This window comes from Vicia villosa, unplaced genomic scaffold (genome assembly GCF_029867415.1).
Source record: "Vicia villosa cultivar HV-30 ecotype Madison, WI unplaced genomic scaffold, Vvil1.0 ctg.001973F_1_1, whole genome shotgun sequence".
Classification (NCBI taxonomy): domain Eukaryota; kingdom Viridiplantae; phylum Streptophyta; class Magnoliopsida; order Fabales; family Fabaceae; genus Vicia; species Vicia villosa.
In genome coordinates this window covers 31,953-47,928 of record NW_026705798.1, presented here as the reverse complement: position 1 = coordinate 47,928, position 15,976 = coordinate 31,953, and positions in this window count along the sequence as shown.

The following is a 15,976-nucleotide window of genomic DNA, read 5'->3' as shown; positions in this document are numbered from 1 at the left end:
ACTTTATTATTCTCATCCATCCACAACCGTTGCATTACAAATTACAGTACTCCAAAACTCAAATTGCAATTGTCGGAAGTGGACTACAAATATTTTAAAAGACATGCGGACTTACTCCACATATGCATGATTTGTCCTTACAATAAGGAGCAGAACCCTTTTTAACACAATCACAACAATTCCCACATTCTGTATCAGCTGTGCAGGACTTTGGACATTCTGCCTCACAAGCTAAAGTACCCACAATCTCATCTTTCACTCTTCCTTCTACACTTTTCAAGCAAATATCTGCAAAAAAATTATAAAATATTTGATTCAGTGAATGTGTTAAAACAATGATGAATGAAAAATTTCCTCAAGTTATGGTTATAATCAAACCTGATGCAATGAGGAAGAAAACAACCAAGATTGCGAACTTGAGAGCAAAATATCTTGATGAATCCATTTTATTTTTAACACATATGATTTCATGGCAAGAGTATATATAGGAAAATTTTCAAAACACTTGTCCACAAATTTATTTTTATTTGTTGATACACCTTATCTTAAAAAATCTATAATTAAAAAATTTATTTATGATAAATTAGGTTGGATGTTCACTTTTCTAAAAGTTTATTTGACAGCATTTTATGGTATCCCCAGCCCCATTTACAATTCTTTTACCAATACAAAATTAGAACATACTTTATGGTTAAGTTTTCTTTTTTGAAGTTCAATGTATCTCCTATTTATAAAAGCACTTAATTTAATTTTTTTAATTTTAAAAATGTTTTTAAATTTTAAGTAAACTAAATTATTAATATTACATTACACTTTATAAAGTATTTAGTGAATAAATAATCAAATATATTGTTTTGTAGGTATCGCTCAAATGATAAACTAATATATGCAAGAACATTCGATATGTTTGAGTGCTAGATTGAACTTTAAATTTTATAAGAGTAATGTTATTCTTACACCCAACACTTACACCAATATTTACACCAAACACTGTTCACCGTATAAATACGGTGAACAGTGCTTGTTAAAATAAAATATTAATATTTATTTTTATTTTTAAAATTAAGAACGACAATGTTCATGTACGGACGTGCATTAACCAAGTTTTTACAATGCATTAACCAAGTTTGATAACCGCTAAAAATTATTTTTAATATCCGGATATTGCATTAACCAATTTCATTACTGCATTAACCAAGTTTTTACATTGCATTAACCAAATTTGATGACTACTGTAAAGTACTGTTCATGGGTGTAAGAATAGCATTACTCAAATTTGGTTAATGCAGTGTAAAAACTTGGTTAATACAGTAATGAAATTGGTTAATGCAACATCCAGGTATTAAAAATAATTTTTAGCAGTCACCAAACTTGGTTAATATAGTGTAAAAACTTGGTTAATGCAGTAATGAAGTTGGTTAATACAACATCCAGGTATTAAAAATATTTTTTAGCAGTCATCAAGCTTGGTTAATGCAGTGTAAAAATTTGGTTAATGCAGTAATGAAGTTAGTTAATGCACGTCTGTAGTGTCGGCCGTAATTTTAAAAATAATTTTTTTTTATAAATATTATTATTTTATTTTAAAATATACTGTTCACCATATAAATACTGTGAACAGTGTTTGGTGTAAGTATTGGTGTAAGTGTTGGGTGTAAGAATAGCATTACTCTAATATATATTCTTAATGTATGTTTAGTTTTATCATTGAACCATTTTGAATTGAATCTAAATTTATAGAATTTATTTTAATATGTTTGCTTGTTTTTTATTAGAATTGATTATGTTTTCTTGAATTTATTTTACACATTGTATTATTTGAAACTTTTAAATTTAAATATTATTTTTATTTTAAATTTTCGTTCAACACATTTTTGTATAAATTTATTAAAATATAAATCATTTTATCTTTCCCTCACTTTAACTAAAATCAACTTTATAAAATAATTTTACTTGACCATATTAATTTTAATATTTTTCTTTTATTTTTATATTTTATTTCAAATTTTGAATCTTCTTTATATTTTTCCACACTTTCTCACTTTCATTTTTAACTTTTTCATTCTACTTTTTCTTTTTTCTTTTTAAAATTTTTTAAGTATAAATAAAAAAGTTAAATCTCTTTTTAATGTAATTTCATTTTCCTTTTTTTAAGTATAAATAAAAAATTAAACCTCCTTTTAATGTAATGTACAAGAACATATAAAAAGTTAAATTTTTTAAACACAAAGATTAGTCTCGACATAAAAATATAATTATTTTATAGTATTAGAAATAATTCATAGTTATTACAAAATAGTTCATAATTATGAAATTAATAAACAATTTTATTAAATTATTTAAATAATTAATAAGTTATTATTAAATCAATACTAATTATATTTTTAATAAATAATTGTCTTTATTTGAGAAACAAAATCCTAATTTTTAAATGCCAAGTTTTTTTCTGTTTTTTTTCTTTCTTCATTTCACGTGTCTCTTTTCTTCTTCTTTTTGTATGGTTATTTATTATAATTGAGTTTATATGATAATTGTTCATTTTACAATTAAATAATTCATTTCAAATTTAAATGTGTGTCTAAATACATTTTATTACCTATCAAATTGAATAATAATCAATAATAGTGCAGACAGCTAACTTCCTATTTCACCGGTCATTATCAAGATAATTTATATTTATTTTAATCAACAATTGTTTTTATTTGAGAGACAAACTTTTTATTCATAAATATCAAAAAAAAATCTTTCTTCATCACACGGTTTTTTTTGTATGGTTATTTAATAGAATTGAGATTGTACTAAGGACGCATATGTATCTTGCTAGTTTTTTGTTTCAATAATTTACACACCACTAAGGACAAAGTAGTATTTCACAAATGGACTAATCAATCACATTTTAGAGTCTATCATTTCTTCCACTCACTTCACTTTCACATTTCTCTCTTTTCAGCTATTTTAACAAAATAACGGGCATGTTTGCTATACGGATGTAAAAATCATTCCTTAGAATTATTTTCCATGAGAGTTCTATTTTTTGGAATATTTCAAAAAGGTGTTTGATTACCAATTTGAACTTCTAGAATATTTTTTTGAAAATTTCTAGGAATAATTAAAATCATATTTGGTTTAGAATCAATTATCCAGCATCACATGAATAATAATACCCTATCACCAATAAGATTAAGCTTATTATCTTATAAATATGCAAGACATGTTTTATACTAACGTTAATTGATGATGATATATCTTGAGGAACCTTTAGTCCATTTGGTCTAGAAATAACTTCGCTAAGGACTCTAGAGTCGGCTGTTGAACCATCCCACCCAGATAAAACATATATTAATTGTAAATTTGGTGAACATACACCTAGTACGTTTGTTGTTATCTCACCTTTCCTTGTTCTCAATCTAGTTTTATTAGTTTATAGTACATTGAATTTGATATAAGTACAAATTCTATAAATTGACATAAATATAAATGTTACTATTTCAAAATTTAAGATTAATTCTCATACTAATGAATAAATATAGATAGTGGAATTTAACTTTATACCTTAAAGTAATTCCATCTTTCATCAACATTGTTATCCAAAATGGGTTATGGTTGTTGTGTTAGCATGATTTCCCGACACTTGTTTTGAGCTCAATGGTTGATGATGTACGACAAATTTTTCTTGAGCAACGTAAAAATATGGAGAGGACTTGCCCCTCTACATCCTGTCTTGCCCTAGTCTGTAGGGTCTTTGAAGGAATTTTTCCTCAAAAGGAAATTTGGAAACAACTATGCCATAACATGAATTGAGATGGCTTTCCCTAATACTTTGAACCTTGAAGTTGTTTGTCCCCTAATTAACCGATGCATGGAACGCTTTACCGTCCTCTTAGCTGGAGATTTCGATCGCCATATGCATTCTTCGAAGATTTAAGTTTTGAAGAAAAATTGGCTTTGGATGGCTATTTTTGAGAATGTTATGTGTGATGAAGATCTCCAAAATCGAAGCTGAATCGAGGTAGGTGATCTTCGAGGCCTTGGATGGTCTTCGAAATAGAAAACAATTAAAACTTGAAGTATTTTGATGCATTCTCACGTAGAACACGTTGCCACGTATCGAATAAGGTTCGAGCGGGAATTTTTGAATTTGAAATGCTCTGTTTAAAATCAACAAGGACAAATGGCGTCCTGAGGATTCGAAACGCATGCATATGGGCAACATGGCATTTCGTTAATGTAAGACCGTTAGGGGAGAATTAGTATAAATAAGGGTCTTAGTATCAGGATCCGGTGTGTTCATTTTGTACAAATTACTCACAAATCGCTAAAGTATCAAGTGTTAAGAGAACGAGTTTTCGCTGAGAAATGTACGTGTAACACCAACACCTTCTATATGTTTATATTTCTATCATGTAGATGTTTTCACATTGGATTTATGTTTGGTAAAACTAATTTAGCATCAATATGATAAATAGAATTATAACTTGTAAGAGAAAGCAGGTTGAAGTTCTATTTAATGGAAAAACTTGTTGTGTTGAAATGTTTCCGCAGCTGGAATAACATGTCGAAGACGATGTAGTGACATCGGAATTGAGCTGACAGTTTGGATTCTGTTATAACAGAAACAGAATATTCCTAAAATATTGAATCCTATGTGGAGCTATATCTAAGGAGAACATTTAGGGAACTAAATGTGGAAAGATTTTATAGGAGCATATGTTGCAAAAGTGTAACAATTTATTGTTGTTATTTGGAGCACATTCTATGGAGATATTTGTGGTAAATATCTTGATGATATTTGTGGATAATATCTTGGAGATATTTGTGGAGAATATCTTGGAGCTTATATTATGGAGCAATTTTAGCAACAGTTTGTTATGTCAGTTTGTCACGATTTAAAGGTCAAAAGAATCAAGTCAAAATATTGAAGATTATGCAGTTTTTAATTATGGAGATAATTTAGAAAACTTATGATTGAAGACCTTTCTTTTAGCAGAAGAATTCTGCTGATTTGTAACAATAAAGAAATATGTGATTGATGGCCCAAGTTCAGTTGGGAATAGGTTATAAATAGAAGTTTTGTAACCTAAGTTTTGTACCAGCCGTAATTTCAACAATGTAGTTTTTAAGGGCTGAGTCTGTAAAGTGAACCACCCGGATTGTGGGATGGTCACCGATATGTGATTCTCGAAGCTTTTAAGCATGAGAAGTTTAGTGTGATCCTCGAAACCTGTAGGCAAGAGGAGTATTGTCCTTGGAGGAAGCTTTGAAGCAACTTCAAGTTGTATTTATTTGTGCATTTAGATTGTTGGTGATTAGGCCGTCGATGTTGTGGCTGAGTTGTTGACTGCTAGACATCATTGCTATGATTGGGAGTGGAATGGAGATATTCCATATCTAGGGAGAACCTTGGTAGAGGGGTCATTGGGTAGTGATTAAGTGAGGAGTTGTAAACTGGGAGTTTAGCTCTGAATTGATACTGCTAATAGTGGATTTCATCCCTGGCTTGGTATGCCCCCAGAGTAGGTCGATTGAACCGAACTGGGTGAACAATTCTGTTGTGTTCTTTATTTTATGCACTATGTTATTTGTACTCCTACCTTGTCTGTTTTATAAAGTCAGATCAGATGTCAAGACATCCTTATATGACATATGAGTTATGTCTTACCAGAATTTCAATTGGTATCAGAGCAGGCATCTTTTCTGTTTCTGGATGAGATCCATGGGGGATACTTTCTGGTTGTGTACAAGGTAGAAGATTGTTTGAACGAGGAGTGTTCATATTATATGGTCCCTTGAAGTGGAGGATGGACCTATTTGTGGAAGAGTAGACCAACCTGGCCAGAGTCGTTGTACCTTCTTGATGAAAGAAGATAATGATGCTTAGATAAGAAGATTAAATTCAGAAACTTCATGCGGGAGTGAGGATTTTGGATTGCATTGTTCAATCATTATACATAGAGAAGAGTATTATCAAAAGCTTCATGCGGGAGTGAAGACTCTGATAAGGTAACCTCTGTAATTAAGGTTTATGATCAGGATTTGATGTTTGGAGTAGGGTCTAGTCTGTTGCTTGGTGCAGAAGCAAGCATTGTGAATTCTGTTGAAGTATGGATATTTTCCGTTGCATAGCCTCTGGTGCAACCCCTATTGTAAAAGAAAGATTCTAGGGTTATTTATATTCAACAAAATGTATGGCAGAACCTTACAGCTATAATTAAAGTGTCAAAGATACTTGAGTAATCTCTCAAGTCCACTCATAATGGCATGGTTTATTAGAGTTGATGAATGTCACTTATCAATTATATTCATAATCATCTGCAAGTGTGAACCTTGAAGAGTTTCAAGGCTGGAGTGTTCCTAAAAGGAGGAACAAATGTCCTACTGGATGTTAGGATATTGAGTACTCGTATGCAGCTACCAGCAGAAGAACATATATTCTGGTGCTAAACTAATGTAGTGTGAGAATATTGGTTTGGAACCTACTCCTGGTCTGGAAGAGGAGACATCTGATTATAAGTTGATCAGGACACGATCAACATGTACTTCTACTACAAATCTTATTTTATGGGAGGTTAGAAGTAAAAGCTCAGTGTTAAAGAAGACTCGTGAAGGTATTCTTTTTTTATCCTTTATATTTAAATCAAGATGAGCTTATATCTGGTAGTTTCCTTTGATCAATGGAACCAGATATGTGTATTTTCATTCATAACCATAGAGCAGTTGTTGGAGCTGAATACTGTGTCTCAACCACAGTGAAATATGGTCACGAATGTTGACTGCCCTAGTTGTTATCCAGAAAGGGTAGTGTTTTGAAGAATCAAGGAAGTCATATGGCTCAGAAGAATCTGACTAATTCAGTGTCATGCTATAACTAAGTCTGTTCCAGAACCTAAATGAGGGAATCTACTCTATAGGTACAGACTATGGCATCCATCATCTCAAAATCAGAATGAAAGTCTGAAGAAAAGCTTATTGAGATGTTGGCTATTCTATTCCTTGATATGTCTGGATGTTAGTGATAGTTACACTCTATTGTTTCCACCCCAGGTGCTATAAATTAGATGTTAGAGATGTTAAACCAAGAACCTTGAAGGATGATGTCATATCAGATGTTACAACATCATCTCAAGGTCTTCAGTTTTTGTTGTTTTTGCCAAGAGGAAAATATATAAGTGTGAAGATGTAATCAGTCAGAATGATCTAGTGTGAGTAGTAAATTCTAACTGACTAACTGGTAAGTACTATGACGGGAGACTCAGTACTTATTAGATGTGCAGCCTGAATGCAAGATTCTTATACTCTGTCGGGATCTGAGTATTTGTATGAAGAATTCATGGACTAGTGTGAACTAAATGTTAATGTTCACTGTTATCTTCACAAGTTTAAGAAGGTTGGCAATGGTATCTGGTGAAGCATACTGTTACTGTTAAATATCTTGATGGGAGATGGATATTTGCAATAACTGTATGAAGAGAAGAAGTATGTGATGAAGAAAAAGCTTTACATGCAAATACATCATCACTACTATTGAAGACACCAGAGAGATAAGGTTCAGACTTATCTGCCGAAGATTGATTTATGGTTATACAATTATAGTTTCTTCTACTTCAAGTTACAGAGTGTGGCAATCTGAATCTTTTGTGGCAAGCAAACTAAAGATTCTAAATTTGGAAACTGTGACAATTCCAAATGAAGGGTGCTTCAAGGACAAACATCAAAGATGTCCTAAACTTGTATATCTCAGGGGGAGTAAGAGAGTATGGAGATCAACAAGGACAATGTTATTCTTCTTCTAATCAAATGGAAAGTCTCTCAAAGACTAATCTTTAAGCCAGAAGAACAATGTCATACAAGATGTCAGAACATAACTTAATACATGTTTGATTCTGAAAGACCAGCAAGGATTATTCTTTGTATTATCATCTAAAAACATGTATTAATGGTGTGTATCACTTGTTCTGATATAGTGCATGTTCCAACCATTGCACAAGTCCACCTGATGTAGTTCTGTTTCAAATAACATCTCTTGAATAAGACATTTGTTAAGGTCCAGGTATGTTATTTAAATTGCTCAGGTTTCTAGAGTCTTTTCAGTTTCATCTTTTTTGTTGAGTCCCTCATATCCTTCTTTCAGATATGGGTAAGTTTAGAGTCTATATAGGTTATGTTTGTCAAAATTGTGACAAGCATAGGGAATAAGGGTAGTGTTCAGACATTGTTAAGTCTGAGGTCATTCTTTGCAGTTGTTTTGCAAAGATATTCTTTTCAACTTTAGAGTCTTCTTTCGATTCATGAACACATATTGTTTCTTGTGTTCTAAGTCATTCTATAGAGGTCTGTTGTCTCTAAGGATAGTCCAAGTTATTGAATCAGTATAATGTCATGAACACTTACAGTATAGTGTTATGAATTATCCAATATAGAGGTCTGGTTCTCTATGTCTGTAAATGAATAATCTAGGTGTTTAAGTTTTCGTTAGTGAGTATCCTCTTATGCTCTAAAAGAGGATGTTATGTCAATATGTGTCGTAGCACAGTTCTCAGTTTGAGGGGGGAGCATTTAGTATTTTCTTCCTCGTGTGCATCATGGACTCAGTTTTTCTTCTTCTCTATGAAGATGATATCTGTGATGTTATGTTTCCTATGTTATAGTGAGTTCTCCTTCAACAAAGCCTTTGTCTTATTATTGCTAAAAAGGGGGAGAAGGGGTTATGTTATGTTATCTCTGAAGAGCAACTTTTAAGGGGGAGAAACTTTGTGTGATCTGTGAGATCCTTAAAAGAAAGAGAGAACATTGGAGTTCAACCTGCCAGAAAGATGTCCTAGTATGATGTTTCAACATCATAAAAGAAGACTGAAGACTGTCACTTGTAAAGTTTAAAATATCATAAACAGTGACTACTGAAGACTTCTAAATTGCTGCTACTGAATTGTAATGTTTAAACCCTTGTATTTTTTATGCTTATGATTTAGGAAACTTATGATTGAAGACCTTTCTTTTAACAGAAGAATTCTGCTGATTTGTAACAGCAAAGAAAGTTGTGATTGAAGGCCCAAGTCCAGTTGGGAATAGGTTATAAATAGATGCTTTGTAACATAAGTTTTGTACCAGCCATAATTTTAACAATGTAGTTTTTAAGGGCTGAGTATGTAAAGTGAACCACCCGGATTATGGGATGGTCACTGATATGTGATTCTAGAAGCTTTTAAGCAAGAGAAGCTTAGTGTGATCCTCGAAGCCTGTAGGCAAGAGGAGTATTATTATTGGAGGATGCTTTAAAGCAACTTCAAGTTGTATTTATTTGTGTATTTAGATTGTTGGTAATTAGGTCATCGATGATGTGGCTGAGTTGTTGACTGCTAGACATCATTGCTATGATTGGTAGTGGAATGGAGATATTCCATATCTAGGGAGAACCTAGGTAGAGGGGTCATTATGTAGTGATTAATTGAGGAGTTGTAAACTTGGAGTTTAGATCTGAATTTATACTGCTAATAGTCGACTTCATCCCTGGCTTGGTATGCCCTCAGAGTAGGTCGATTGAACCGAACTGGGTGAACAATTCTGTTGTGTTCTTTATTTTCTACACTGTGTTATTTTTACTCCTACCTTATATGTTTTATAATGTCAGATCAGATGTCAAGACATCCTTATATGACATCTGAGTTCTGTCTTACCAAAATTTAATATCATAGAATCAAAGTCTTTTCATACCTGCAATTTACATTCCTTTTACATTCTCGTCGAAGTTTTACTTATATTTATTTCGCAAGTTATTCATAGAACCATTACATTACAAAAGAATAAAAACCAAGAGAACATGAACCAAGTCATTCTAAAAGATAACTTTTCGACACATGTCCTAGGATCAATCTAGTGCATCCTGCGAGTAACCAATTTGTTAGTTGGAGACTTCGATCGCCATATGCATTCTTCGAAGATTTAATTTTTGAAGAAAAATTGGCTTTGGATGGCTATTTCTGAGAATGTTATGTGTGATGAAGATCTCTAAAATCGAAGCTGAATCGAGGTAGGTGATCTTCGAGGCCTTGGATGGTCTTTGAAATGCAGAAGTATTAAAACTTGAGGTATTTTGATGCATTCTCAAGAAGAACACGTTGCCACGTATCGAATAAGGTTCAAGCGGAAAGTTTTGAATTTCTAAATGCTCTGTTTAAAATCAACAAGGACAGATGGCGTCCTAAGGATTCGAAACGCATGCATGTGGGCAACGTGGCATTTCGTTAATGTAAGACCGTTAGGGTCGAATTAGTATAAATAAGTGTCTTAGTATCAGGATCCGATGTGTTCATTTTGTACAAATTACTCACAAATCGCTCAAGTATCAAGTGTTAAGAGAACGCGTTTTCGCCGAGAAATGTACGTGTAACACCAACACCTTATATATGTTTATATTTCTATCATAGAATTGAAGTATCTTTTAAATTCCTTTATTTTTCATCATGTCTTTCCATTCCTGCAATTTATATTCCTTTTACATTCTCGTCGAAGTTTTACTTATATTTATTGTCTAACCAATCTACTTTTCGTCGTGTATTCATTTAGTTTATTTCGCAAGTTATTCATAGAATCATTACATTACAAAAGAATAAAAACCAAGAGAACATGAGCCAAGTCGTTCTAAATGATAACTTTTCGACACATGTCATAGGATCAATCTAGTCGATCCTGCGAGTAACCAAAGTCTATTTTTAATTTGGAAGACTAGCGGTTATTTACCGAAAATCACTGTAAACAAATTGGCACGCCCAGTGGGACAGTGTCAAAATTTGTCATTTAAATTTCTTGTTTTTTTATTTATAGGTATAGAACACATTAGAACCTTGTATGAACCTTAGGAACGGTAAGTTAACCAACAGTGCAAAACATATTCCTAAACGTAAATACAACAACAAAATGGCCAATTCAACCAGTGAAAGGGGAAACCAAGATCCCCCACAAGGGTCAGGAACAGTAGCCGCAAGTACAACGAATGCTTCTACCTCCATGCCAGAAGCGCAAGAGATACCCACATTGACAGGCTCCGCAGCCGTGAGTAGTTCCTAGACCATGCCTGAAACTACATCGATGTCAACAAGGACAATACTAGTACTTAGTTCAACTACGGTACCACCCTTTACAAGTACAGCAGATTCCCTCATTTTTCGACAAATTTTCCAAGTCAGGTACCACCATATACCCGAAGACCAACAGCATTCGGAGGTTGGAGGCCTTGGAACCCACAACCTTATGGGATGCCCCCATCCTATATGTCAGGAATGCAAGGTGTTGGACCTACATACACCCAACTTGGTATGGCAACCTTTTCGCCAAATGCAGGTTTAGTCGGTCGAAGTGTACAAAATCCAGGCCCATCAGGCCAAATGCCTACACTAACCACAAATAACCAGGCAGCATTTAGACAAGAGATGGATGCAAGCAACCACGATATGGTGGGTGTACTTGCTCAAGAGATGGGTTCAGTTTTTTCTCCCATAATAACAAACATTGCTAGGACTAACCAGGATAATATGGAGACATATCAACGAATATCCACACAAATGGGGCATATAGCAGATTTCTTTGGAGCCCCTCAAACGTCTACCAGATGAAGAAACAACCAGGCTGCCACTCAGGAAGACGAACCAATATTGACACCCGTCCTGGATCTAGTTCGACCACCTAGGCAAAGGCTTGGTGAGAGAAATCAGGTGATAAATTTAGAAAATCAGAACCGAAGAACCAATACTCTTTAACAGGAAGTTCCTGAAGAACAACCTAGGGTAGTTGTGGTTAATAGGGAGCAAAATGCATATGAAGTAGTACAGAGGGTCAGAAGAGACAATGTGGCAATAGAAAATAATCAAACAACCCTGATCGAAAGGATCATGGCTAATAATGGCCTTTTTACTAGACTTCGACGTCCAAACTATACCTCCCCTGTAGCAGACTATATTTTGCAAACTGAACTACCAAGAGGTACCAAAGTACCCAAATTTACAAACAATTTAGGGGAAACTGGTGAATCGATTATGGAACACATAGCCCGATATTTGACGGAGGCTGGTGATCTAGAGAATAGTGAGAATTTTATAGTCAAATATTTTCCTAGTTCGTAAACAAAAAATGCTTTTACATGGTTCACCACCTTACCTCCAAACTCTATAGATACTTGGGCTCATTTAGAGAGATTGTTCCACAGACATTTCTACATGGGACAAACCAAGAATAGTTTGAAAGAACTGGCTAGCATTAAGAGGAAATTCACAGAGCCTATAGATGATTACTTGAATAGGTCCCGTTTATTGAAATCAAGATGTTTCACCGTTGTTCCGGAACATAAATTGGTCGAAATGGCTGCAGGTGGTTTGGATTATTAAATTCAAAAGAATTTAGATACTCAATATTTGAGTGATATGGCGCAATTGGCAGATAGAGTTCGACAAGTCGAACGACTAAAAGCTGAAAAGGCCAGAGCAAATAAGAATTACAAGAGAGAGTAGCCTATGTTGAACCTGAAGACATCGAAGTCGAAACCTTAGATGATTCATATGGCTTTGATGAAGTCGAAATAGATTTGGCCAAATTAAAAGAGGCACCCCCATATTCTTGTAAGTTGCTCACCCACTCTAATGGAAAAAATCCTGTCGAACCTGACAAAAGTGATTAATTCCCAAAGAAAACATATACTTTTGACGTCACTAAGTGTGACGAAATTTTTGATTTATTAGTAAAAGATGGACAGATGATAGTATCTCTAATTCTAAAATTCCTCCGTTAGAACAACGGAAGAAACGAGGTTTTTGTAAATATCATGGGTTTTTAGGCCATAAAACCTCACAATGATTTATTTTCAGGGATCTAATTCAAAATGCTATCAAGGACGGTCGTTTGAAGTACGCTGACAAAGGAAAAAACAACATGAAGGTTGATGCTAATCTCCTCAATGTCGCTGACACCATTTGTACTTCTTGTCCATCATTTGCCTCAAAATAAGTTTTGAATGCAGCCTTGTCATAGGAGACATGTACCGTAGCACATGTATCATACCACCAACCTTGAACTTTCCCTTTGATTGCCATGATTTCGCTCACCGTAGCAATTATGTTATCATTGGCCCGAACTGCATTGATCTCATTTTTTGACTTGTGCCTACGATCTCGAGCATAGTTTCCAGGTTTACCGCACACGTAACATCCATTTTTTGGACCTTTAGGACCGCCTGAATTCTTGAACTTGTTATGTTCCTTCTTTGGTCCAAGATGACTCTTCATGTCATCATGTTTCTTCTTTCCTTTGGTGGTCACAGCATTAGCTTTGGAAAGACCTACATATTCTGATTTCTCCATTTCCTTCAATTCCTCCTCGATTCAAAGATGTTTTTGGATTTTCTACAAAGAGAAGTCCTCAAAACTGTGCAACAATTTCTTTTAGTAGCCTTTCCAAGAAGGTGGTAATTTTGCGATGATTGCACCAACTTGAAAGGTCTCAGGGATGTCTATTTTTACTGCTTTTATTTTATTCACAAGGACTTGCAATTCATGTACTTGGGGAAGAATGGGCTTAGAGTCTATGAATTTAAAATCAAAATATTTAGAAATTAAGAACTTCTTCGTACCTTCCTCTTCAGCCTTGAATTTGAATTCGAGTGCTTTCCAGATTTCTGTTGCCGACGGATTATCCGTATAGAGATCTGTTGTACCCTAAATTTTGCCCCGACTTTTTATCCGCATTATTTACATTTTGTATTCTTATTTTATCTCAAAAACTCAAAAAAAAAATATAAGTAGCGTCTTATACGTTCATTTGCATTCAAAAGAAAATTAAAAAAAATATCTACATACATTTACATTTTTTGCATTTGATTTTGCAATTTAATAGCATTTTTCATTCTTATACACTTTTAGATTTATAAATTTTAATTCTTAATTCAATTTATTTTAATTTGAATTTTGTATTAAAGTTAGTAAATCATTTTCTCATTTTCTTTGTTATTACTTTGTTTTTTTATTTTTAATAGGTGCAAATATTATTAAAAAGGGTTCACTTTGGTTCACAATTGTTAACAAGACAACTCAAGTTGAAGGCCCAATATTATTTTGAGTCCAAGCTTTGATCCAAGTCATGTTACAAGGCCCATATTCAATTTCCATGTCAAGCATTACACTATTTCAGTAAAGAGAGAAAACCCAAAATTTCATGACATCACCCTTTACCTCATATTTCTTTCTAGAAGATGAATAAGACAAAAAGAGAAGCAAGCAGATATTATCACAAGGAATCACGTTTCACCCACCTCTTCCTTCACTCACGCGTTCTTGCCTTCCTCTAACAAATTTGATTCCCTCCAATCTTCTAACATTCTCCATTCTACCCTCACAAATTTCTCCTATAAATAGGATGCATCATGATAGAAGAAAAGGAGGAAATTAAACGAGAACTTCCTCCAAAATTTTCCAAAACCTCATATTCATACAAACACAACCTTCATGAATTCACCTGCATCTCAACCACACCTCACAAACTTCATTGAACCTTCATCATCACATAACTTCCTTCATAACTTCATCTTCATATCACCATCAGAGCTTTCACCACTTCAATCTAACAATAAATTTGATTCAGAGCCTGTAAAAAAATTCACGCAACACAACTTCATAACGGATTTGCGATACCATGCACAACTCTTTCCGCTCACGACTCAACGTATGCAGCAACACATCATCACCATCAGACCTCATCATCACTTCACAACACAACATCATCAACAACGAACATCGATTTGGGTCATACCCCAAAATTTTCCCATCTCATTTCATCATCAAGGGCTCAAGGTTCAAGGGTTTATTCAATCAACATTCTCCTAATCGAGGGTCTCTTAAGTTAGGGTTTGCACTTCATCAAAGAAATTTGAATCTCTAAGGCCTCAGGGTGTCTCATATGTCTCAGGGTATCTCCGTGTCAATTATCAAGCTTCAATCCCAAGGATTTCTCATTCAAATGCTCAGGTGATTCACAGTCGACTAGTTTGACCTAAAAGTCAACCATGGTCAAAGTACAGTCTAAACTCCTGACTTTTGGTAAACATCAAGTATTTGAGGTTATATCCATCATTTGATCAAATATTGATCATGATACATTAATAAAAACTCAGAAATGAACAAAGTCAAAAGGTTCAAATTAGGGTTTTTTACAGGAAAAGTCAACTTAACTTTGACTGGGCATAACTTTCACATGGAATATAAAAAATTTCCCAACCAAAGCCTATTTTGAAGGAAATTGGATTCTCTACAACTTTGTCACTCACAAGCCAAGGCCAGAAATGCTTCATTCAAGAGATATGGTGGAAAAGATTATAGGTCCTCCAAAAAGTCAACAAAAACACCTTTTGGGTCAAAGCTCATAACTTGAGTATGGAAGCTTCAATTGAGATGAAAAAAAAAGGGTCATTTAGAGGACACTCTGAGCTTTCTAAAATGATCAAGAACATGTTCATATGACCAAAAGTGAGAGATATATGCATGGTTGAAGTTGAGCAAAATTCAAGAAAATCATAAAACCTCAAGTGATGAATTTTGAGTTTCTTGATTAATGGGCCTAAGATTTTAATTCCAAACATGATCATAAGCCTATTAAAGACCTCTAAGGTCATCTTCACATTTTTATGTTTTTTTATTATTTTATTTAGATTTTTATTTAAATAAAAGCTAAGTAATTTAGGTAAAATACTAAAATAAATGGATTAATTCATATGGCTTTGGTCTTGATCAAGTAAAGGCCTAAATAACACCATAAGGAAGTCCTAATTTCGTTAGTGCTTAATGGGAAAATATTGCCCAAGAATAGAAAGAAAATATGTAAGTTCCATGTTAAAATTTTCCCTTCTTATGAACAAAAAAGACCAAGCCCATAAGAACCCTAATTCTACCTTATATATATATATATATATATATATATATATATATATATATATATATATATA